General features: G+C 43.7%; 1 protein-coding gene across 1 annotated transcript in view; it reads left to right on the top strand.

The window, feature by feature from the left end:
- The first annotated feature begins 1,409 nt into the window (after nt 1-1,409).
- LOC110530138 (spectrin beta chain, non-erythrocytic 1) overlaps nt 1,410-26,105 on the top strand; it is a 133,574-nt gene continuing 108,878 nt past the window's right edge. Inside the window, exon 1 of the mRNA XM_021612995.2 lies at nt 1,410-1,605. The gene's annotated coding sequence lies outside the window, so the exon portion shown is untranslated. The remainder of the gene's footprint in view (nt 1,606-26,105) is intronic.

The following is a 26,105-nucleotide window of genomic DNA, read 5'->3' as shown; positions in this document are numbered from 1 at the left end:
CCCCTTTGGCCAAACCTTCCCCGGACAATGCTGGACCAGTTGTGTGCCGCCTGGTCACAGCCTGGGATCAAACCCAGGTCTGTAGTGACACCTCAAGCACTGCGATGCAATGCCTTAGACCGCTGCGCCACTTGGGAAGCTACAGAGTACTCTTCTAGTGGACTCATTTGTTGAGTTGTTATACTATTGTATTTTCAACAGTTTTCTACAATATTTGTGACATACGAAACAAGTATGTGGGAAGCTTGAAAACTTATTGTGACCCTTTCAGGGAGTTGCTTTGTGTACATGGTGTTTTCTGTTATTTAGCAGGCTCTGAGAGACAGTCCATGACTTTACAGTACTTGGTGACACCTTGATTGGGGAGAACAAACTCATTTTAATGGCTGGAACAGAGTAAAGGGAATGGTAAAGAACATGGTTTCCATGTGTTTGATGCCATTCCATTTACTCCATTCCAGCCATCATTATGAGCCGTCCTTCCCTCAGCAGCCTCCTGTGCTGTACCTCACGCTGTACCTCACTCTTTAGGATTTTAGTGTTCTCTCTGTGACTATTTATTTCACTGAAATGACGGGTATACGTTCTCTAATATCTTCAATATCTCTCACTATTTTGATAGAGAATAGAGAATAAACAAAAAGGGTAATCCCGAGAGACATTTTGATTTTTTAAATGTTTCAATCTGTATTCTAGGCTGCCTGTATTGGCTTTTCGGTTGTTATATACAGTAGCATAATATTTTATTGGGGGAGACAGCTTAGCTGGTAAGAGCTTTGGGTCAATAACTGCAAAAGTCACTGGCTCAAATCCCCGAGCTGACTAGGTGACAAATCTATTAATGTGCCCTTAAGCAAGGCATGTAACCATAATTGCTCCTGTACGTCAAGCGTCAGCGAAAATGTAATGTAAGTGTGTCATCTCTCTATAACACAATCTTTACTTTATGATGACACTACCGAATCTTCCAAGAATTTCCAATGTGTCTACAGTCTACAATGTGTTTAGGACACACGATTTTCTTTGGCTTGTGCTTTTACCAGTCCCGATTTAATGTATTAATGCTCAGCTGGTTGATACAAGTGCAAATGTATGTAAAATTCTACATTTAATTAATTATGCTGACACAGCATATTATACAGTGGCAGCATTGAGATATAGACCGAAATAATGTCCCACTTTTAATTTCAAACGTCTGGTAATTGCCCTAAATCACGCATGTGGAGATGTTGGACGCGCTCCTCTGCCCAGGCGTTGTTGACGTCTGCAAGATCTTACAACGCCTGGACAGGTATTTTCAGTATCAGTTAACAATATCATATGTCATAGCAATTGTCAGTCAATGACACAGTAGTTGACGTGTCACGCAACCATTGGTTGATGCATGCAATATCTGAGCAGAGGAACGCGACCACTGACGAGGTGGCCTTGCGCAGAACTCACTTGGTGCGTGGGACCTTGCGGACGAAGTCTCCGCCCATTGTCGAGATTGTGCTGCAGTTGCAGCAAGAAAGGTGGTGAGGAGGACTCCATCAGGATTCTGCGTTTTTCTCGTCCAGTGTCTGGCTGCGTGCTGTTTGCAGGCTTTTCCGAAATTGTTGATTGGTAAGTTTGTGCAATTTATTTTATTGAGATAGGATATTGGCTTGGCGCTCTTCTCGGTGATGGAGCCTACGCTCCGGACCGCTCTAAACAGATTACACCGCAATAAGAATTTGCTTTGTATCCAGTTAGAATCAGTTACTGTTGCAAAAATAATGTGGAACCGAACAGATCTTGTTCTATCCACATTCCTCAGATTTCGAAGTTAGTTCATGTGTTTATTTGACCCTGTTGAAGTTGTCTTTGCTTGAACTATCAGATGTATGTGTTTGTGCGGCGTTGTGTTTTTCTAAAGGCCATTCATTCAGAGAGCATCTAATCTGTAGGGTACTTGATTCGCAGTCACACATTGCGCCATGTTAATATGGAGGTTTGAGAATGTATATAACGGTATACACAAGGAGCCACCCTACTGCTCTTTGAAGAGATGCAGGCGTGGCCGCCCTTGTTTATAGAAACATTGCTATGATTTCAAACAAAAAACTGATAAAATGCGACATTCAAAGCAAAATTCCGGACTTTATTGTATTAAATGTGCGTAATGACATTGAGGAAGAATTACATCTAGGTACCGTCTGTATAACTTGAAGCTATTATGTAATCAGATAGGAGATGCATGTATCGCTCGCTGTAGGCCTATGTCACATCGGAGTCTGCTCTCTGCTACATGTGGCTCGAGGCTACCCTTTAATGTTTACCGGGAGTTGAAAACATTTAGTGACGTCATGTCATTGGCACAATTTAAATCCCAGCCAAACTGCTGAAACGACCCTTTGGTGGTGAAATCCCCCATTTGCCTCACGTCTTCACATGTTTGTGCCAAACGGGGTTGTCACTATATTGGGCTTTGAGGCCTTTTTAAATAGTTACGAACGCCTTGTGATTATGAGATATCCAGCGCATTGGCTTTGCTGTCCGGAGTGTCACTGACAGTCGTGAGTCAGAGTTTGGTTGTAAATCATTGCTCTGCTGCAGGGTCTATATTGAATGTACAAAACATTAGGAACAACTGCTCTTTCCATGACAGACTGACCAGGTGAAAGCTATGATTTCTACTTCAATCAGTATAGATGGGGAGGGGACAAATTAAAGGATTTTTAAGCCATCAGACAATTGAGACATCATTGGGCTCCCGAGTGGCACAGAGGTCTAAGGCATTGCATCTCGGTGCCAGAGGTGTCACTACAGACACCCTGGTTCGAATCCAGGATGCATCACAACCGGCTGTGATTGGGAGTCCCTGCCATTCAGACGTTGAATGGGCAAGACAAAATGTATACACTACATGGCCAAAGGTATATGGACACCTGCAAGTCGAACATCTCCTACAAAAATCATGGATATTGATATGGAGTTGGTCCCCCCCCCCCCCCCCCCCTTTGCTGCTATAACAGCCTCTACTCTTCTGGGAAGGCTTTCCACTGTTAAAATAAATAATTATTGCACCTTTATTTATACAGGTCTTTTTCAAGAGAGACCCGGTCCAATAAAATGTTGGAACATTGCTGCGGGGACTTGCTTCCATTCAGCCACAAGAGCATTGTGAGGTCGGGCTCTGATGTTGGGCGATTAGGCCTGGCTCGCAGTCTACGTTCCAATTCATCCCAAAGGTGTTCAATGGAATTGAGGTCAGGGCTCTGTGCAGGCCAGTCAAGTTCTTCCACACTGATCTCGACAAACCATTTTGTCAGGAAAGGGCCTTCCCAAACTGTTCCCACAAAGTTGGAAGCACATAATTGTCTAGAATGTAATTGTATGCTGTACTGTTAATATTTCACTTCACTGGAACTACGGGGCCTAGCCCAAAACATGGAAAAACAGCCCCAGACCATTATTCCTCCTCCACCAAACTTTAAAGTTGGCATAATAATGCATTTGGGCAGGTAGTGTTCTCTTGGCACATCCAGAGTCATCCGTTGGACTGCCAGATGGTGAAGCGTGAATCATCACTCTAGAGAACGCGTTTCCACTGCTCCGGAGTCCAATGGCGGCGAGCTTTACACCCCTCCAGCCGGCACTTAGCATTGCATATGTTGATCTTAGTCTTGAAGCTCCCGACAAAGTTGTTGTGCTGACGTTGCTTCCAGAGGCACTTTGGAACTGTGAGTGTTGCAACTGAGGTCGGACATTAAAAAAATATATATATTTACACGTTACATGCTTCAGCACTCGGTGGGCCTGTTCTGTGAGCTTGTGTGGCCTACCACTTCGCAGCTGAGCTGTTGATCTTTGATGTTTTCTCTTCACAATAACAGCACTTATAGTTGACCGGGTCAGCTCAAGCAGGGCAGAAATTTGACGAACTGACTTGTTGGTGAAGAGGGCATCCTATGATGGTGCCACACTGAAGGTCACTGAGCTCTTCAATACGGGACATTCTACTGCTAATGTTTTTCTCTGGAGATTGCATGTCTGTGCTCTATTTTATACACCTGTCAGCAACAGGTAAGGCTGAAATAGCGGAATCCACTAATTTGAAGGGGTGTCCACAAACTTGGTGTAAGTGCCTTTGAACGGGGTATGGTAGTAGGTACCAGGCGCACTGGTTTGTGTGAAGAACTGCAATTTTGCTGTGTTTTTCACCCTCAACAGTTTCCCGTGTGTATCAAGAATGGTCCACCACCCAAAGGGCATCCAGCCAACTTGACACAACTGTGCGAACATTGGCATCAACATGGGCCAGCATCCCTGTGGAATTCTTTCAACACTTTGTAGAGTCCATGCCCTGATGAATTGAGGCTGAGGACAAAGGGGAGAGCAACTCAGTATTAGGAAGGTGTTTTGTACACTCAGTGTATATTTAGAGTGAGCAGGCCTCTTGCTATTGAACATTAATGTGAATATTTACCACCATTTCACAAACCCTCGTGCCCTTTCAGAGTATTGGCTATATTCAGCCATTCAGGAGGAAACTGTGACACATACAGGTCCATAGCCACGTTCTCTGCTCAGTTTTTAGGATGACTGGCATCACAGGCCAGTAGCCCACTCGTGAGCCCTTGGCCGTAGTTTGTGCTGGTTGGCTGTGCTCTAGCATGAGTGTGACTGTGATCATAATGATAAAAGAATGTATCTCTCCACTTTTTTCAATTCAAAGGGCTTTATTGGCATGGGAAACCAAAGTGAAATAAACAATTAAAAAAATAAACAGTAAACATTACACTCAAAGTTCCAAAGGAATAGAGACATTTCAAATGTTATGGCTAGATACAGTGTTGAAACAATATGCAAATAGTTCAAGTACAAAAGGGAAAATATATAAATTTGAGTTGTATTTACAATGGTGTTCTTCGCTGGTGTCCCTTTTCTTGTGGCAACAGGTCCCAAGTCTTGCTGCTTTGATAGTACACTGGTATTTCACCCAATAGATATGGGAGTTATCTTTTTTTTTTTGTCACAGCTGTCCTTAATTTTGGGTCAATCACAGTGGTCAGGTATCTAGTTTGCTCTGTTTTTTGTTAATTCTGTTTTTCCCTCATGATTTAGGTGGGTCTAATTGTATTGCTGTCCTGGGGCTCTGTGGGGTGTGTTTGTGAACGGAGCCCCAGGACCAGCTTGCTTAGGTGACTCTTCTCCAGGTTCATCTCTCTGTAGGTGATGGCTTTGTTGTGGAAGGTTTGGGAATCGCTTCCTTTTAGGTGGTTGTAGAATTTAACAGATCTTTTCAGGATTTTGGCAATTAGCATGTATTGGCCTAATTTTGCTCTGCATGCATTGTTTTGTGTTTTACGTTGTTCGCTGGGGATATTTTTGCAGAATTCTACATTCAGTTTCTCAATTGGGTGTTTGTCCCATTTTGTGAGTTCTTGGTTTGAGTGGAACTCAACCACAAAGGGCAATGGGTTTTATTACTGATTCAAGTATATATATTTTTTGGCCAGATCTGGATGGGCAACAGTATCTTGATAGAATGTATTGTATTTGATCTTGGTAACTTGACCTTTTTTGGAATACCATTTTTGTTTTACTGAGATTTACTGTCTGGGCCCAGGTCATCAGGAGCATGCCCAGGCGTTGTAGGGAGGTCATACAGGCACGTGCAGTCCACACACACACTAGTGAGCCTCATTTTGACTCGTTTTAAGGACATTACATCAAAGTTGGATCAGCCTGTAGTGTGGTATTCCAATTTTGAGTGTGACCCCAAATCCTGTTAACCTCTCACAGGCTTCTTGTCTTGTGAAGTGATGGGTGTTTATTTACTGACGGAGGAACTTATTTTCTAGCTCTCTGGGAGAACTGAGGAATGCTCATTGTCCTATAAGAGTCCTTGAACTTGGTGGCAGATAAGCAAGCAGGTGATGTCTATTTTCAGGAATGAGGCCAGCCTGCCCTGCAGTGGGAACCTGTTCTCTGTCCTCTCCCTCTCTTCAATCAAGAGAATGAGATTCTGCTTTTGGTTGGGTTTGTTCCTTTTTAAAGAGGCAATCTGTAGTTACTTCATCCATTTTTAGATGTATACATTAATTATTTGTACCCATTGATTCTTGAAGAATATAACTTATAAATGCCTCAAGCTTAGGTCAACTTTTTTTTTTTTATTCCAGATGTTTGTAAACAAAGTAAATGTACATTAACCTGTCTAGGACACGTTCCGATAACTGAACCTCCCCCAACATTCCGCTGAAAAGGCAGCACGGGAAATTCAAAAATATTTTAGAATTATTTAACTATCACACATTAACCAGTCCAATACAGCAAATGAAAAACATCTTGTTAATCTACCAATCCTGTCTTATTTTTAAAATGTTTTACAGCGAACGCAACATTTATGTTAACCACCAAATCCAAAAAAACACACAGCCATTTTTCCCAGCCAAAGATAAAATTAATCACTAACCTTTGATAATCTTCATCAGATGACACTCATATGACATCATGTTACACAATACATTTATGTTTTGTTCGATATTTATATCCACATCTCAGTTTACATTGGCGCCATGTTCAGAAATGCCTCCAAAATATCCGGAGTAATTCGAGAGCTACGTCAGATAACAGAAATGCTCAAACTTTGACGAAAGATGTTGTACATATAATTAAAGATACACTGGTTCTTAATGCAACCGCTGTGTCAGATTTTTTTTAAACGTTACGAAAAAAGCATACCATGCAATCTGAGACGGCGCTCAGACGTAAATATATTTCTCTGCCATGTTGGAGTCAACAGAAATACGAAATTATATCATAAATATTCCCTTTGAGCTTTCATCAGAATGCAGTGCAAGGAATCCTAGTTCTGCAATAAATCGTTGTTTTGTTCCAGAATGTCCAATTAGCTACTTTTGCTAGCACGTTTAGTTCACATGTTTAAAAGCTGGCGCTGGTCCAGGCAAACTCAGACAAACTTCAAAAAGTTGTATTCCAGGTCGAATAAACTGGTCAAACTAAGAATCTTCAGGATGTTATTATCATATTTCCAATAACGTTCCAACCGGAGCATTCGTTTTTGTATACAGAGTAATGGAACGCATGACAATATAATGAGTACTGTGCATAACCAGGAACTGGCATTCTGCTAGACCAGTGACTCATTCCCCTTCCATCCACATCATACTTGAGGCTTCATTCCACGTTCTGCTGACTGTTGACATCTAGTGGAAGGCGTCAGAAGTGCGAACAGATCCATATCTTATTTGGATGTGACTAGGTGATGAGTTGCAAATCAACCAGCCCCAGAATTTCCACTTCCTGATTGGAAGTTTGCCTGCCCAATGACTTCTGTTATACTCACAGACATAATTCAAACAGTTTTAGAAACTTCAGTGTTTTCTATCCAATAGTAATAATAATATGCATACATTAGCATCTGGGACAGAGTAGGAGGCAGTTCACTATGGGCACGCTATTCATCAAGTGACAATGCTGCCCCCTATCCTTAAAAGGTTATTAACCTCTAGTGACACCCCATCCCGTGAACGGGACCGTTGTCATCATCTGACACCAATTAGCATAACGCAAAGGACATAAATATTACTAGAAAATATTCCTATTTGTGAAAATCACAAGTGAAATCTATTGAAACACAGCTTAGCCTTTTGTTAATCACCCTGTCATCTCAGATTTTCAAAATATGCTTTACAGCCAAAGCTAGACAAGCATTTTGTAAGTTTATCGATAGCCTATCATAGCATTTTGTCCAGCTAGCAGCAGGTAACTTGGTCACGGAAATCAGAAAAGCAATCAAATTAAACCATTTACCTTTGAGCTTCGGATGTTTTCACTCGAGACTCCCAGTTAGATCGCAAATTTTCCTTTTTTCCAAAAATATTATTTTTGTAGGCGAAATAGCTCCGTTTGTTCTTCACGTTTGGCTGAGAAATCGCCCGGAAATTGCAGTCACAAAAACGGCGAAAAATATTCAAAATTAGCTCCATAATAGGCAAAAGTTGTTTATAATCAATCCTCAAGGTGTTTTTCAAATATCTATTTGATAATATATCCATCGGGACAATTTGTTTTTCAGTAGGACCGATTGGGGTAATGGCTACCTCTGTATTTTGCGCGAGAATCTTTCTGGGAGCATCAGGTGACCACTGCTGTAGGCACCTTCGGGAATATGGAGAAAGAGTAATCTGGTTGATAGCCCATTCACTGCTCAATAGGGACGCAGCGCTTTCAAAACAATTAGGCACTTCCAGATTGGATTTTTCTCAGGCTTTCGCCTGCAACATCAGTTATGTTATACACAGACAATATTTTTACAGTTTTGGAAACTTTAGAGGTTTCTATCCTAAGCTGTTAATTATATGCATATTCTAGCATCTTGTCCTGACAAAATATCCCGTTTTATTACGGGAATGTTTTTTTTCCAAAAATGAAAATACTGCCCCTAGTCACAAATGAAGAGCAAAGATCTAAAGGGGAATCGGAAGTTAAACAAAGTGTTCTACCCACCCCCGTGTCGGTAAGCTGTGGGAAGGGCTAGAGAAATGTAACTCAAATCCATAGACAGAGCTATGAATGCAGGGACTGACCATCCATGATATCAAAACTATGGGGTTAGCCATGTTGTTTTCAGGCTATATAGTGTTATTTTTATTTATTTATTTTTGCTTTATTAAACAGATCAAAAGAAAAAGATGTCCAGGGACCTGTAGTAGCCTTTGTTTCATGGAATTGTTTTTGTTGTCTTATGGCTGGGGGCAGTATTGACTAGCTTGGATGATTAAGGTGCCCAGAGTAAACTGCCTGCTACTCAGGCCCAGTTGTTAATATATGCATATTAGTAGATTTGGATAGAAAACGCTGAAGTTTCTAAAACTGTTTGAATGATGTCTTTGTATAACAGAACTCATATGGCAGGCAAAAACTTGAGAAATCCAACCAGGAAGTGGGAAATCTGAGGTTTGTAGTTTTTCAACTCATCGGCCTATCGAATATACAGTGGGATATTGGTCATGTTACACTTCCTAAGGCTTCCACTAGATGTCAAAAGTCTTTAGAACCTTGTTTGATGCTTCTACTGTGAAGGAGGGGGGGAATGAGGGCTCTTTGAGTCATGGGTCTGGCAAAGTGTCATGAGCTGACCATGCGCGTTCATGTGAGTTAGACCTGCGTTCCATTGCATTTCTACAAACAAAGGAATTCTCCGGTTGGAACATTATTGAAGATTTATGATAAAAACATCCTAAAGATTGATTCTGTACATCATTTGACATGTTTCTACGAACTGTAATATGACTTTTCTTCTGAACTTTTGCATGGACTTGCCCGCACGCAGTGAGTTTGGATTGTGTATTGAACGTGCGAACAAAAAGGTGTTTGGACATAAATGATGGACTTTATGGAACAAACCAAACATTTATTGTGGAACTGTGATTCCTGGGAGTGCATTCTGATGATCATCACAGGTAAGTGAATATTTATAATGGTATTCTGACATCTGACTCCACAACATGGTAGATATGTTTATGGCTTGTTTGGGTTTAGAGCGCTGTACTCAGATTATAGCATGGTGTGCTTTTTCCGTAAAGTTTCAAAATAATCTGACACAGCGGTTCCATTGAGGTTTATCTGAAATTTCCATGTAAAATACTTGTATCTTTTATCAATGTTTATGAGTATTTCTGTAAATTCATGTGGCTCTCTGCAAAATCACCAGATGTTTTAGAGGCAAAACATTACTGAAAATGCACCAATGTAAACAGGTTTTTGGCTATAAATATTAACTTAATCGAACAAAACATGCATGTATTGTGTGTCATCTGATGAAGATCATCAAAGATTAGTGATTCATTTTATCTTTCTGCTTTTTGTGACTCCTGTCTTTGGCTGGAAAAATGGCTGTTTTTCTGTGAATAGGTGCTGACCTAACAATGTTGTGCTTTCGTCGTAAAGCCTTTTTGAAATCGGACACTGGTGGGATTAACAAGTTTATCTTTAAAATGGTGTAAAATACTACTATGTCTGAGGAATTTTAGTTATGAGATTTCTGTTTTTGAATTTGGCACCCTGCACTTTCACTGGCTGTCATATCCCTCCCATTAATGGGATCCCAGTCATATTAAACAGGTTTATATACGTCTCCAATGTCATAGTGCTCCTTTCAAGTAAAATCAACACAGAATTTACCTGTGAGTGGGTTTGGTTTCCCCGTTAGAGGGTTAGGCCTGACCTGTATAGCCCCACTGTAGCATCTATCTCTGGTACCCCGGGTCAGCTGAGCTGTGCAGCCCAGACTGAGGGCGCTCCTCTGTGAGAATGGCTGGTGTCACCTTGCCTGGTGGAAACATCTCTGGCTGTTCATCTACAAGGCTGTAAGTGGGTTGATGTCCCATCAGGTGAGGGGAAAGGTGAAAAGTGCTGGAAAGCTGCAGCAGGTAGGAAATGGAACGGTGCGACAGAACTGGTGCGTTTGCTCAATGGCACAACCCTGGCTAAATATAGGCAACTCTGTTTCAGCCGGAAAGGTATTTTCTCTCGCTCTTATTTTATCTCCCCCCCCCCCCCCCCATTGGATTTTTTTTTTTTTTTTTGTTTAGGAATTCTCTCTCTGATGTTTTAGTTTAGGATTGGATTCTCTCGTCTCTGGTGGACATGTCTGTATAAATGGAGGGATCGGAGTTCATTGTTGAAAGGACCTCTCAATTCCCAATTACTCTATACCTTGTACCTCTGTCTTCTCCTGTCCTTTATCGCAAGGTCTGGCATCCATTTAGTTTATTGACAAGAGCAGTTAGACCTAGTAGTTTATTTCCCACCACCATCATACCATTCTTCTCAGTACAGAGATTACGTTTTCCATTTTCTGTTTACACTCTGCTCTACACAGAACCTGTTTTGAGACATGTTACATTTCTCCAGTGCTAATCCTGGTTTGCCTCACGTTGTGTACAACCATGGATAACTTTGACCCAGGGATGACCTCAGCTGGGGTCAGTCTGACTACAGTTGTACCCATGGTGTCATCTATTCTAAAGAACTGTTTAGGAGTGGGAGATTGTGCAGCACTGTTGAAGTGGTTAACCTGTGTGTGTGAGTGATTAATGGATTCTTTGGTATAAGGATGGCATGGAATCATTCATATGGTGTTGTGGGTGAGTAGAGAAGGCTGACTGTTGGTGTGGGAGTGTGCAGAGAGGCTTGGTCTGTGGAATGTGTGATTGACTTGACAGGGAGTGTTTACCAACTCAAATCAAGTTGTATGCGGCGCATGTGACTAATACAACAGGTGTAGACTTTACGGTGAAATGCTTACTTACGCGCCCCTAACCAACAATGCAGTTTAAAAAAATACGGATAAGATATAGAAGTAACAAGTAATTAAAGAGCAGCAGAAAAATAACAATAGCGAGACTATATACAAGGGGTACTGGTTAGTTGAGGTAAAGTTATTTAAGCGACTATGCATAGATAACAACAGAGTAACAGTTGTGTGTGTGTGTGTGTGGGGGGGGGCGGCGGCAATGCAAATAGTCTGGGTAGCCATTTTATTAGGTGTTCAGGAGTCTTATGGCTTAGGGGTAGAAGCTGTTTAGAATCCTCTTGGACCTTGACTTGGCGCTCCGGTATCGCTCGCCGAGCAGTTGCCATACCAGGCAGTGACGCAACCAGCCAGGATGCTCTCGATGGTGCAGCTGTAGAACCTTTTGAGTTCCTGAGGACCCATGCCAAGACTCAGTCTCCTGAGAGGGAATAGGTTTTGTTGTGCCCTCTTCACAACTGTCTTGTTGTGCTTGGACCATGTTAGTTTGTTGGTGACGTGGACACCAAAGAACTTGAAGCTCTCAACCTGCTCCACTGCAGCCCCATTGACGAGAATGGGAGCGTGCTCAGTCTTTTTCCTGTAGTCCACAATCATCTCATTTGTCTTGATCACGTTGAGGGAGAGGTTGTTGACCTGGCACCATACGGCCAGGTCTCTGGCCTCCCTATAGGCTGTCTCGTCGTTGTCGGTGACCAGGCCTACCTACCACTGTGTCATTGGCAAACTTAATGATGGTGTTGGAGTCGGGCATGGCCGTGCAGTCATGAGTGAACGGAGTACAGGAGGGGACTGAGCACGCACCCCTGAGGGGCCCCTGTGTTGAGGATCAGTGTGGCGGATGTGTTGTTACCTACCCGTACCACCTGGGGGCGGCCCGTCAGGAAGTCCCAGATCCAGTTGCAGAGGGAGGTGTTTCGTCTCGGGATCCTTAGCTTAATAATGAGCTTTTGAGGGCACCCTGGTGTTGAATGCTGCGCTGTAGTCAATGAATAGCATTTTCAGGTGTGAAAGGGCAGTGTGGAGTGCAATAGCGATTGCATCATCTGTGGAGCTGTTGGGGTGGTATGCAAATTAGTGGGTATAGTGTTTCTGGAATAATTAGTGTTGTGAGCCATGATCAGCCTTTCAAAGCACTTCATGGCTACAGATGTGAGTTCTGTGGGTCAGTAGTCATGTAGGCAGGTTACTATGGTGGTCTGCTTAAAACATGTTGGTATTAGACTCGGACAGGGAGAGGTTAAAAATGTAATTGAAGACACTTGCCAGTTGGGCTGGACCTCAGGGGTTTGGAGACAAATGTCTCTACTGCTCAACAGATAACAGCAACAGTTCATCCATGTTTTTTCATATTCAGACTCTGTCATGTGTATTCACTCATGGCCCCAGGCAGTTTGAGTTCTATATTGTGTGCACACCCAAGAGCCAATGTGTGCATGGCTCCAGGCCTAGGAGCTATGGACTTATGAACAGAGGTATGAACGCAACATGCAACTATTTCAAAGATTTTACTGACTTAGTTCATAGAAGGAAATCAGACTATTGAAATAAATTAATTGGGCCCTAATCTGTGGATTTCACATTACTGGGCAGGGGAGCAGCCATGAGTGGGCCTGGGAGGGTGTAGGCCCACCCATTTGGGAGCCAGGCCCAGCCAATCAGACTGAGTTTTTTTTCCCCCACTAAAGGGCTTTATTACAGACAAATACTCCTCAGTACCCCCACACTCCCTCTGAAGGTCCTTGGCTGGCGTCAATCCTGAAGAAGCCGGATGTGGAGGCTGGCGTGGTTACACATGGTCTGCGGTTGTGAGGCCGGTTGGACGTATTGCCAAATTCTCTAAAATTACGTCGGAGGCGGCTTATAGTAGAGACATTAACATTAAGTTCTCTGGCAACAGCTCTGTTGGACATTCCTGCAGTCAGCATGCCAATTGCACGCTCCCTTAACTTGATCTGTGGCATTGTATTGTGACAACTGCACATTTTAGAGGTCTTTTATTGTCCCAGCACAATGTGCACCTGTATTGATCATGCTTTTTCATCTTCTTGATATGCCACACCTGTCAGGTGGATGGATTATCTTGGCAAAGGAAAAATGCTCACTAACAGGGATGTAAACAAATTTGTACACAACATTTGAGAGAAATAAGCATCTTGTGATTCTGGTGTCTTTTATTTCAGCTTTACATGTTTACTTTTGAGTATATGTATGAAATCCAAGGCATTGGCAATGTGTGTCTGAGATCATGTCCTTTGACTTTTTGGGGGCTTTTCAGTTCTGCATTTTGTTAATGGGGAAACTTGAGCGGGGGAGAGAGAAGGGGGAGTTTGCGACATGACCTTCTCTGGGATTACTTTAATTTGATTTGCATGTAGCCAAAGGCTACTTACATTAGCTGTAACCCTACACACAGGCTGTGAGCAGGGGATGTTCTATGCACAAAGTGGTTGATGCTCGCAATCCAAATAAATGAGAAGTTCTGCAGATGTGGCAGCTCAGTGATAATGTTATAGAGTGGGTGTAAAACACTAGCCAAGGAGAGATACAATGTTAATCTGTTCTCTCTGAAGAATCATTCTGCAAACACCCCCACATAATGTCAGTATAAGGAAAGGAAAATAAAGCACCAATATACATTTTTGAGCCCATGAGATTTCTACACAGTTCTATTTAAACACAGTGCAGGCCCCACTGGTAGAAGTCATGAAAACAGGTGACATGAGTTCATAACGATAGTCAGTGTGAAACCACGATTAGACATGACGAGGGTCTTCAAACTCTGCTTTCACTGTGCGTACTTCTACTTCAGTCTGTCTGTCATTCTGATTCTGTGGGCTGTGATGTCTTGCCAGTATCACCCTCAGGATCACAGGATCCACATTCAGTAATATTATTGTTACTATGACAGCCTCAATATGCAGGCTGTCTGGATCCTGTAAAGCCTATCTCCTCTCCATCCTTAGAACTTGAGGTCCCTGGATAACTGCATATGTTAACCAGCATAATGGCACAAGCTTTTCCAAAATAATATCCTACTACAGTGCTGCGTCCAGATTCTCCTTCATTTGACGTTTGCTTGTTTGTCAGTGTGGGGGTGATTGTGAGCCTTGTCAGCAACTGTGTCCGTCTCTGCTTAAAATACACTCTTGTGGGAGTTTCATTTTTACTAAGGCTGGGGGGGTTGAGCTGTGCTGAGGAGGTATTAAGGAGATTTGCTCTGGAGTATTATTTTTCCTTAAATACACTGTCCCACACATGGCATGCTGGGAATAGTGGGGTCCACAGGCAAGGCCCTGGGAGCCTGTCCTTGAACACATAATTCAGCCCCATAGCTCACAGTCGCAACCCAGAATTGATTCCCCAGTGGAGAGGGGATCGTTTGCTCGTCTGACCTGCCAATAATGTCACCCAGCAGCAGGAGATTGGTGTCTGACATCAGACTGAGAGGAACAAGAACTGGGGACGTCCAATGACTGACCTTTTCCTCGCCAGGCCACATGATCAGGAACAACTCCTGTCCTTATTGATACACGGTATCTACGTGATGGAGTCACTCCTCATCTGCCCAAGGCGAGAGTCAATCTCACGTCAACAACGGAATCTTGTACTCCAGAAGCTAGCATGCTGTGCTAACCATTACCCTGCCAAAACAAGTGACTGACCTACGGATGACCTAGCTGAGCTCTCGTGCAGCTGAGCTCTCCTGCTCTAAAATCAGAGCAACGTGAGTATGTGCAGAGACTTGCGTATATAATCAAAATAGATTGGCATGACATCTCACAATGCTCTTTGGGAGGAGCAGCACTATGGTCCGAGATGCCCTGGGAATCATCCAAGGTGAGCGATTCATGAAGGCTCTCTAATCTGGCCGGGGCATTCTGCCGGTCGATCGGCATAGGGCTGCACTGACAGAACGCACTGAGGATGCTGGAGTGCGCGTGCTCAGCTCTGGCCCTCCTCCCAGAGGTATGGAGGAGTTACAACACATACTGTAGGGAGGGTGGAGTGCAGGCACGTATTCTTCCTGTTCTGTCCTTCGTGCTGGCCTTCAGATGGTGGGAGATGTATATTGGAGATGTGCTGCAGGTAATCTGTTGTGGATATGCACTGGCTGTTATTAAGCACACCTCTTTCCATGATACTGACCAGGTGAATCAATGTGAAAGCTATGATTTCTTATTGATATCAATTGTTAAATCCACTTCAACCAGTGTAGATGAATGGGAGCCAGGTTAAAGAAGGATTTTTAAGCGTTGAGACATGGCTTGTGTGTGCGCCATTCAAAGGGTAAATGGGCATGGCAATAGATTGTGCCTTTTGTAGGGGGTATGTGCCAAGTGTAGCGGTTTGTGTCAACTGCAACACTGCTGGATTTTTCATGCGCAACAGTTGTGTATCTAATGGTCCACCACCCAGTGCTGTAAAGTACTTATTTAAAAATACTTTAAAGTACTACTTAAGTTGCTTTTGGGTGATACAGGTACTTTACCATTTAAAACTTTTTTTTTTTACAACTTTTACTTCACTACATTTCTAAAGAAAAGAATGTACTTTTTACTCCATACAATATCCCTGACAACCAAAAGTTGAATGCTTAGCAGGTCAGAAAGTGTCAAATTCATGCAATTAAGAGAACATCCCTACTGCCTCTGATCTGGCCGACTCACTAAACACATGCTTTGTTTGTAAATTATGTCTGAGTGTGCTCCTGGCTATCCAAGAAAATTGTGATGTTTGCTTAATATAAGGATTTTTCAAATGTATTTATACTTTTACTTTTGATACTTAAGTATATTTTAGCAGTTACGTTTATTTGTGGCACTTGAGTATATTTACTTGTGGTACTTTTACTCAATTGGTATTTACTGGGTCTCTTTACTCAAGTATGACAATTGGGTACTTTTTCTGCCACCACTCAAAGGACATCCAGCCAACTTGACACAACCGTGGGAAGCGTTTGGAGTCAACATGGACCAGCATCCCTGGGGAACGCTTTCGACAACTTGTAGAGTCCATGCCCTGAGGAATTGAGGCTGTTCTAAGGAAGGTGTTCTCAATGTTTTGTACTGTTGTGTGCAGTCAGTTTTAGAACGTGCTGGCTCCCACTGGTGCTGCCAACATCTGTATTTTAATTTAGTACCCATATACTAAGCACATTCGATAATTGATGTTTTTATATTCCTGTGTTAGATGGCTTATTCAGCATTATTGATTACTGAAAAAGCCAATTTGTTTTTCCTGGAACAATTTTCCATCGGTTTCATACAATCATTGGAACGCATTACTGTATGAAATATTTACATGTTCAGTACCCTGCAGTATTCCTGTACCTCCTGAACAATAACAGCCTAGATTTTAACGCAACATAAATATCTTACAAATGGATGGCTACAAACAGCTTGTGTACAGCCTTCAGGATGGTAGAAATGGAAGCTCAACGAGTGAACAGTTTCTGTGGGTTGGCAGTACAGATTTTAGTAAATGGATTAGTGATGACAGTTCAACATTGTTCTCTCTGATACAGATGCTGAATGTTCTTAAAGCCACACTAAGCAGGTAATCAATCATGGGATGTTGGCCCTCCCCCTCTCCTTGGCTCCTCACCAATACTGTCCCACCCTGAGCAGAGATGGGAACAACCTGTGCTATCTGCAGTGCATATGTCTGAGATGAGCCAAGAAAATGTAATCAACCCTGCTTAATAGATGCAGCTGAGTGTTTAAAATGAGGTCTAATCTAAAACATGGCCTCCCAGTGACCAGACAAACGCTGAAGTCCAGCACTGTAGGTAAATATTTGTTTTCCCTAAAAGGAGGAATTCTAGTTAATGGGGACAGTGGGTGAGCGTTATTACTGCTCATAAGAAACCAAAAGATGAAAGAACTCTACTTCAAATCAAATTTATTTATATAGCCCTTCGTACATCAGCTGAAATCTCAAAGTGCTGTACAGAAACCGAGCCTAAAACCCCAAACAGAAAGCAATGCAGGTGTAGAAGCACGGTGGCTAGGAAAAACTCCCTAGAAAGGCCAAAACCTAGGAAGAAACCTAAAGAGGAACCAGGCTATGTGGGGTGGCCAGTCCTCTTCTGGCTGTGCCGGGTGGAGATTATAACAACATGGCCAAGATGTTCAAATGTTCATAAATGACCAGCATGGTCCAATAATAAGGCAGAACAGTTGAAACTGGAGCAGCAGCACGGCCAGGTGGACTGGGGACAGCAAGGAGTCATCATGTCAGGTAGTCCTGAGGCATGGTCCTAGGGCTCAGGTCCTCAGAGAAAGAAATATAGAGAGCACGCTTAAATTCACACAGGACACCGAATATCTGGAGTACTTCTCCTGTCCTATAACAAACTGACCCTAGCCCCCGACACAAACTACTGCGGCATAAATACTGGAGGTTGAGACCGGAGGGGTCAGGAGACACTGTGGCCCCATCCGAGGACACCCCCGGACAGGGCCAAACAGGAAGGATATAACCCCACCCACTTTGCCAAAGCACAGCCCCCACACCACTAGAGGGATATCTTCAACCACCAACTTACCATCCTGAGACAAGGCCGAGTATAGCCCACAAAGATCTCCGCCACGGCACAACCCAAGGGGTGGGGCGCCAACCCAGACAGGAAGATCACATCAGTGACTCAACCCACTCAGGTGACGCACCCCTCCCAGGGACGGCATGAAAGGGCCCTAGTAAGCCAGTGACTCAGCCCCTGTAATAGGGTTAGAGGCAGAGAATCCCAGTGGAAAGAGGGGAACCGGCCAGGCAGAGACAGCAAGGGCGGTTCGTTGCTCCAGAGCCTTTCCGTTCACCTTCCCACTCCTGGGCCAGACTACACTCAATCATATGACCCACTGAAGAGATGAGTCTTCAGTAAAGACTTAAAGGTTAAGACCGAGTCTGCGTCTCTGACATGGGTAGGCAGACCGTTCCATAAAAATTGAGCTCTATAGGAGAATTGTGATTCCACGTGATCATTTGTCAGCCTTGACTTGCAAGCCTCCATGTAATTAACAGTTGTCCTGCTATATGTTGGCTTATGTTTAGGAAGTCTTGGCCAAAGTTTGAATTGATGCATGCGTATCTACTTGCATTGCTTGAAGTTAGCCGCGTTACCATTCCTCATTCGAAGAGATCTTGAGCTCTGAAGGGTCCTCTTGAACCCACTTGTCGCAAGTGCACCCTGTCCATCTCAGAGTAATGGCAATTTGCACCCTTCACTTGCAGACTAAAGTTGTGAGAAATTTGAAGAAGTTTCCAAGCGTGTTATTTCAGTGAGTGTCGTAAAACTAGATTTAACTGTCTTTTCTAGTGTTTAATCACATTTTATTTGTCACATACACATGTTTAGCTGATATTATTGCGGGTGTAGCAAAATGCTTTTTTCTAGCTCCAACAGTGCAGTAATATCTAACAATTCACAATACACACAACCTAAAATGAAAATAATGTAATATATTAGGATGAGCAATGTCGGTGTGGCATAGAATACAGTATATACAAATTAAATGAGTCAACATTTTTAAAGTGACTATTGTTCCATTACTGAAGTGGCCAGGGATTTCACGTCTATGTACAGTTGAAGTCGGAAGTTTACGTACACTTAGGTTGGAGTCATTAAAAGTCGTTTTTCAACCACTCCACACATTTCTTGTTAACAAACTATAGTTTTGGCCACTCAGTTGTGTCATGCACAAAGTAGATGTCCTAAGTATATATTCCAACAATTGTTTACAGACAGATTATTTCACTATCACAATTCCAGTGGGTCAGAAGTGTACATGCACTAAGTTGACTGTGCCTTCAAACAGCTTGGAAAATTCCAGAAAATGCTGTCATGGCTATGGAAGCTTCTGTTAGGCTAATTGACATCATTTTAGTTAATTGGAGATGTACCTGTGGATGTATTTCAAGACCTACCTTCAAACTCAGTGCCTCTTTGCTTGACGACATGGGAAAATCCAAATAAATCAGCCAGGAACTAAAAAAATAAATAATTGTAGACCTCCAAGTCTGGTTCATCCTTGGGAGCAAGGTACCACGTTCATCTGTACAAACAGTAGTACGTAAGTATGAGGACCATGGGACCACGCAGCCGTCATACCGCACAGGAAGGAGACGCGTTCTGTCTCCTAGAGATGAATGTACTTTGGTGTGAAAAGTGCAGCTCAATCCCAGAACAACAGCAAAGGACCTTGTGAAGATGCTGGGGGAAACAAGTACAAAAGTATCAATATCCACAGTGAAACGAGTCCTATATGGACATCTGAAAGGCCGCTCAGCAAGGAGGAAGCCACTGCTCCAAAACCGCTATTAAAAAAGCCAGACTACGGTTTACCCCTGCACATGGGGACAAAGATCGTACTTTTTAGAGAAATGTCCTCTTCTGGTCTGATGAAACAATAATAGTTATATTTGGCGACAGCTTTAAGGTGCAGGGTTACGTAACCGGGTGGAAGCCGCCTAGTGATGGCTATTTATTAACAGTGATGGGCTTGAGATGGAAGCTGTTTTTCAGTCTCGGTCCCAGCTTTGATGCACCTGTACTGACCTCACCTTCTGGATGATAGTGGGGTGAACAGGCAGTGACTCAGGTTGTTGTCCTTGATGATCCTTTTTGGCCATCCTGTGACATCAGGTGCTGTAGGTGTCCTGGAGGGCAGGTAGGTTGCCCCCGGTGATGTTGGGCAGACCACACCACCCTCTGGAGAGCCCTGTGTTTGCGGGTGGTGCAGTTGCCATACCAGGCGGTGATACAGCCTGACATGAAGCTCTCAATTGTGCATCTGTAAAAGTTTGAGCGTTTTTAGGTGCAATATCAATTTTTTTCAGCCTCCTGACGTTATAGAGGCGGTGTTGTGCCTTCACCACACTGTCTGCGTGGGTAGGTGGACCATTTCAGATCGTCAGTGATTTGTACGCCGAGCAACTTGAAGCTTTCTAACTGCTCCACTGCAATCCCGTCAATGTGGATAGGGGCATGCTGCTGTTTCCTGAAGTCCACGATCAGTCCCTTTGTTTTGTTGACATCGAGTGAGGTTCTTCCTGGCACCACACTCCCAGGGCCCTTACCACCTCTATGTAGGCTCTCGTCATTGTTTGTAATCAGGCCTACTGCTGTTGTCTGCAAAATTGATGATTCAGTTGGAGGCGTGCGTGGCCACGCAGTCATGGGTGACCAGGGAGTACAGGAGGGGGCTGAGCACACATCCTTGTGGGGCCATTGTGTTGATCAGTGACGTGGCTGTTTCCTACCTTCACCACCTGGGGGTGGCCCTTCAGGAAGTGCAGGACCCAGTTGCACAGGGTGGGGATCAGACCCAGGGCCCCAAGATTAATAATGAGCATGGAGGGTACTATGATGTTGACCGCTGAGCTGTAGTTAATGAACAGCATTCTTACATAGGTTTTCCTCTTGTCCAGATGGGATAGGGCAGTGTGATAGCGACTGCATCATTGTGGATCTTTTGGGGCGGTAAGCAAATTGGACTGGGTCTAGGGTGTCATGTAAGGTAGAGATTCTAGGATCCTTTACTAGCCTTTTTAAAGCACTTCATGATGACAGACGTGAGTGCTAAGGGGCAATAGTCATTTAGTTCAGTTACCTTTGCTGTCTTGGGTACAGGAACAATGGTGGACATCTTGAAGCAAGTGGGAACAGCAGACTGGGATAGGGAAAGATTGAATCTGTCAAACACTCCAGACAGCTGGTCGGCGCATGCTCTGAGGACACGGCTAGGAATGCCGTCTGGGCCGGCAGCCTTGAAAGTGGTTAACACGCTTAAATGTCAGAGAGCCCACAGTCCTTGGTAGTGGGCCGCGTCGGTGACTCTGTATTATCCTCAAAACGGGCGAAGGTGTTTAAACTTGTCCGGTAGCAAGATGTCGGTGTCCACGACGTGGCTGGTTTTCCCTTTGCATTCCGTGATTGTCTGTAGACCCTGCCACATACGCCTCATGTCTGAGCCATTGAATTGCGACTCCACTTTGTCTCTACTGACGTTTTTGCCTGTTTGATTGCCTTACAGAGGGAGTAACTACACTGTATTCTGCCATATTCCCAGTCACCTTGCCATGGTTAAGTACGGTGGTTTGCAAGGCTAGAATTGCTGACAGTTTGTGATTTACCAGAGGGTTTGGACAGACCATGTACCTTCACCACAAAGTCCTTTCCCTTGCTCCTGTCCCAACCGGTCTCTCAGCACTGTTATCGGTCAGCGGGGTGCCCTGTTCTGCTTCAGTTTAGCCAGATGAAGCAGCATCCCAAACACAATTCAGATGATCGATAGGAGCTTCCTGTCAATTGTTAGGAGCTTCCTGTCACTTTCCACGATCTGCAGCCCCTTATGCAATGCACTGAGCCCTCATGTGTGCTTTCAGAGCCCAGATTTAAGGTGTGAAGTTTATTTTGCTGATGAGGATTCACTATTTATTTACTTTGGATGTCCTCTTGCTGTGTGCTTGTGGTTAATCTACAATGATAAGCTGAAAAAGAGGATATTCAAAACAAGACAGACCCATCCTAAGTCCTCCATTTTAAGTGTCCCATCACTGGCCCTTACTCCCACTAACCACAAAATGTCCGCCCCACTTTGGGGTTGGCGGGGCTGGTCCTTAAGGACTCCCAAAGAGCAGATTGTGAGTTTCCATGGTGACATAGTGGCCATAAAATGCTGGGCAGGGCTCCAGTCCTCTGGGCCTGTACTGGCTGAACGGTCTGGATGCTTTTTAAAATTAATAATAGATTAGTTGACGTATGTTTTGATTTCCGCCTGTCCCTAGTACCCATCAACTGTTAGTTTTGTCTGGCTGCTTGTTTGTTAGTAAGGCTTGATGATATCAGTGTAGTTTTAGCCGTATAAACTTTTTTTGCTACTTTTATATATCTGTGACATCATGCTATTGTTTGTTCGTAGTCGCCATTCTGACTGGACTGAAGGGCCTCACCCACAGACTATGGGCCTTATTCTCTCCCAAAGTACTTTTTTTTAAAATTTAATTTGTTTTATTTTTTCATTCCAAGCCCATGAGTGACAGATGAGCTTAATTCGGGCTATGCTACACAGCCTTGTGAAATTTGTTGTTCACAGTCGAAGCGTCTGTGCTGTCAATTGGGCCATCTGTTTTGTGAAACTATCAATGGGTCTATTCTCATGTGCTAGGAAATTATAATTATTTTGAGGACTAATTCTCTCTCAGATTTGTGTGAATGTGTAGCTCTGGAAAACCTCGGCTAGATTTGTCTACATTAGCTAGCTGGAGGGTTGTCAGGGTCATCTTGGTCATGTCAGATATCATTCATTAGGGATTTTGTCCCGGCCTTAATGGCTTTTAGTTTTTTTTTTTGACCAGGGAACTGCTGTAGAATATTTCCTTTCTTTGATCAGATGAACTAATTGATTTGTGGTTGATGTAACCTAGTTCATCAATAAAACATATTTGGCATCAGCTTCTTTAAACTGGCCTTTTATTATTCAGGACAGGGAAGCGTTCCTCTGAAATGAAATATCCACAGTGCAGTTGGCAGAGTCTGTTACCCAGCTGTTCATCTTGCCTGATGTGGACCAGAAGCCAACTGGAAGACGTATGGTCACTTAATGCCTGGTTTATTTACAGTACCACGTGGCTTGTCTGTTAAGGGGATTATCCTCTAATTTGTAGAACCTGGGTTAATGGCATACCAGGCGTGACATGAAAGTGGCCAAGATCCAACAAAAATCCAACAAGTGGTAGTGTTGAGGTGATGGATGTGTAGACTGGAGTGGTGGTCGAGCATCCCTGTCTCTCTTGTGCGATGAGAAACTTCTTCTTCACCTCCAAAACAGACTCCTGAAGTGGCGTTTTAAAGGCTAGTGCTATCGGATCATGGGACGTCCCTAACTCCTACCATAACCATTTTGGTATGGTTATCATATGTTTGCTTGGTAATTCTCTGTTCGCCTACCCATCCTCTATCCTCTCAGCTGCCACACTGCCCCCTGCGCCTGTGGACATGACTTGCTAATGACTTTGCCCTCTAAGCACAGATCAAAACTGTCTAGAACTATTACTTATGTTCTAGGTTTAAAGTCCCCCGATCCCTAAAGCCTGTAGCCTGCCGCTGGCCTCCCACCCCAACCTGCTCCCCCCACCCGTGCATGGAGAGGAGTGGCTGTTTTTGGGTCTGAGGGAGAAGAGAGCCTTTTGGCAGCAGGGCTGGTGGAGTTGCGTAAGTGTAGGAAATCTGTGGGAGGGAGCGTTTGAGTGTTTGTACTCTGAGTAGAGTGGGAGGGAGAGTAATGTTATCCAGACCATAGTGTGCCTGGAGAATGCACCGTTTCTGCCTGTGCCCTGGCTAGGGATACAGTGTTCGGCTTTCAATATATTTGCAACGTTTCAGTTTAAATCTCTTTAAATGTGTTAACTATTGCTGCTCTATTGCATACTCGCACAAGGTACCAAAAATGCCGCTCAGCTTGGATAATGGTACTGTAAATGGCTGATATGGTTTGGAAAATATTGGCGTGATACTGCTGTACTTAGTAAGTCCACTGGCCTATGTGTTTCTGCCTATATGGAGAGTCCTTTGTTGGCCTTCTCGTCAGGTTGAGCAGTGTTTATGGAACTAATAGTGGGGAAAAAGGGGCCTGGTAATTTAAAATGCATGGCTCTCTAACTGCCTGACACTAACATTGCTATATAGCTCACTAACTCTAATGTTCTCACTTTCCCAAAATGTTTAGAGAACCAGATATTAAAGTGTTTTGCAAGGGAAAACCATCACATCTTGCGGTGAGCTGACCCGGATAGATTTATAATCCCCTTTTCTCCTGTCAAAGTTCCATTCAAACAGGCACATTGTAGTTTCAGGAGAATAGTCTTGCAAAGGAATCGGAAGCGTTTGCGACGTGCTCCACAATACAGATGGATGATATAGCCTGTAACCTTTGACCTTACATGATGCATATATATTGCCACAAGCCTCAATTTTTAAGCCTAGCCTATATATCATTGACTGCTTTTATAGTTGATAGTGTTCCTGTAGATGTGGGTTTGTGTAGACGTTTCATTTAGATTGTAGTGGGGTGTTCATTTGTCTTTTGTTGCCGGTCAGTGCAGCCATCGTAGCTTGTTTGCCTTCCCTGTTGGTGTTCTTGCCAATGTGTTTAGTCTCGGTGCAATGGATCCTGTCCTTTCTCCAGGTCTGTCTGTGTATAATGGAATGCAGTTCAGTGAGATGTCTGTTTTATGGTCTGTGTTGGCGCTGACAGGGAGGGGAGTCTAAGGAGCTGCAGCAGTCATGGGAAATGGAGGACTGTTACATAACATCTTCTCAGCAACTCACAATGCCTAGAATGCAGCACGGCAACTCACAATGCCTAGAATGCAGCACGGCAACTCACAATGCCTAGAATGCAGCATGGCAACTCACAATGACTAGAACGTAGCACTTGCTATATACCACCATTGGTAGGCAATTTGATTTTGAGTCCACCACCATAGTGTTGGACTTGCGTATCATGAAGAAGGGGTGTCAGATGTCAATCAGAATTCAGCCATATACTCTCTCAACCTTACTTAGCCCATCACAGCCACTTTGATTTAACTGGCTCGGTGACATTAAAGTGACTAGCATCTATGATACTTGGCTCTTGCATTATAAGCATAATGATGGTCCTTTTATATTCTACTAGTGAGAATACCTCCACAGTGAACCACTGCGAGTGGTGACTGGACGGGCTAAGTAAGGTTGTGAGTATATGGCAGAATTCTGATTGACAGCTGGCACCCCTCGTTCATGATGCGCAAGGCCAACACTATGATGGCTGGAGGATGACTGACACATGTATTCCTCTGAACAAATGGGGGGAAGGAAGGTCAGAGATGGGCTTTCCTCATGAGAGATACACAACCCCACCCACAACACTCAGGCCTTCCTTCATAATTAATCCTCACAGCAGGAGTGTATTTACCAGGAGACTACTGTAGTGCTGTTGGCCTCCATGAGCAGTCGAACGCTATCTGAACTGAGCATGCATGAACGTGATGGAGACCGGCACAACGGAATAATCTCTGTGCGCTCATCTGATTCGCATTGAACAGCGTATTTTATTAATGTTAAAACACTTTGGGTTCATGTGATTGGCTGAGCCGTCGCCAGGCAATCTCCCTTCCGCTTACGTCAGTAAGACCGGAGCCTTTGTTTGTTAAGAGGCTTCTTGGGGCTGAGTGTCAGTTTGGCAGGCAGACTGAAGAAATTATAATTATCTGGGCACCAGCCTTTGAAGTACGTACGTATGCACATACCCAGCCATTTGAAAACACAGACCCACTCGTCATATTTGGCATGCCAGAAAACTCCCTTGAGTAGGTTTATCACGGCTTCAACACGCATCCCATCCACCACTAAATCATTAGACACGACCCTGTAAGCTCCTCGAGGCCCTCAGTCTAATGAGGTGATGACGTGTGACTCCCTCCATTCCACTGGTCCCACTGTGGCCATCGTTGCACTCTCGCTCTGTTGGAATCCTCATATGAAGAGTGGAGGTGAGTGGGAAACGGTCTCCGTTTACTATCAGAGGGAATGACTGAAGGTATTTAATGAGGACTGGGTTGTGCAGTTTGATGTTAACATTGTAGAAAGGCTAGATTTTGTTTGTCACCGACGGCGAATACTGCAGCTGAGTTCGTCTGGTCAATGATGTCATCTTCAGACTGACAATACTGCACAATGCACTCCCAATGATTGGCCCCTGGAACTATTGAGAAGAGTGCACTTCCTCTTATTGACTGTTGGATGTATTTA

This window comes from Oncorhynchus mykiss, chromosome 1 (genome assembly GCF_013265735.2).
Source record: "Oncorhynchus mykiss isolate Arlee chromosome 1, USDA_OmykA_1.1, whole genome shotgun sequence".
NCBI lineage: Eukaryota > Metazoa > Chordata > Actinopteri > Salmoniformes > Salmonidae > Oncorhynchus > Oncorhynchus mykiss.
The sequence above is the reverse complement of the archived record's forward strand: the minus strand, read 5'-3'. Positions and strand labels throughout refer to the sequence as shown.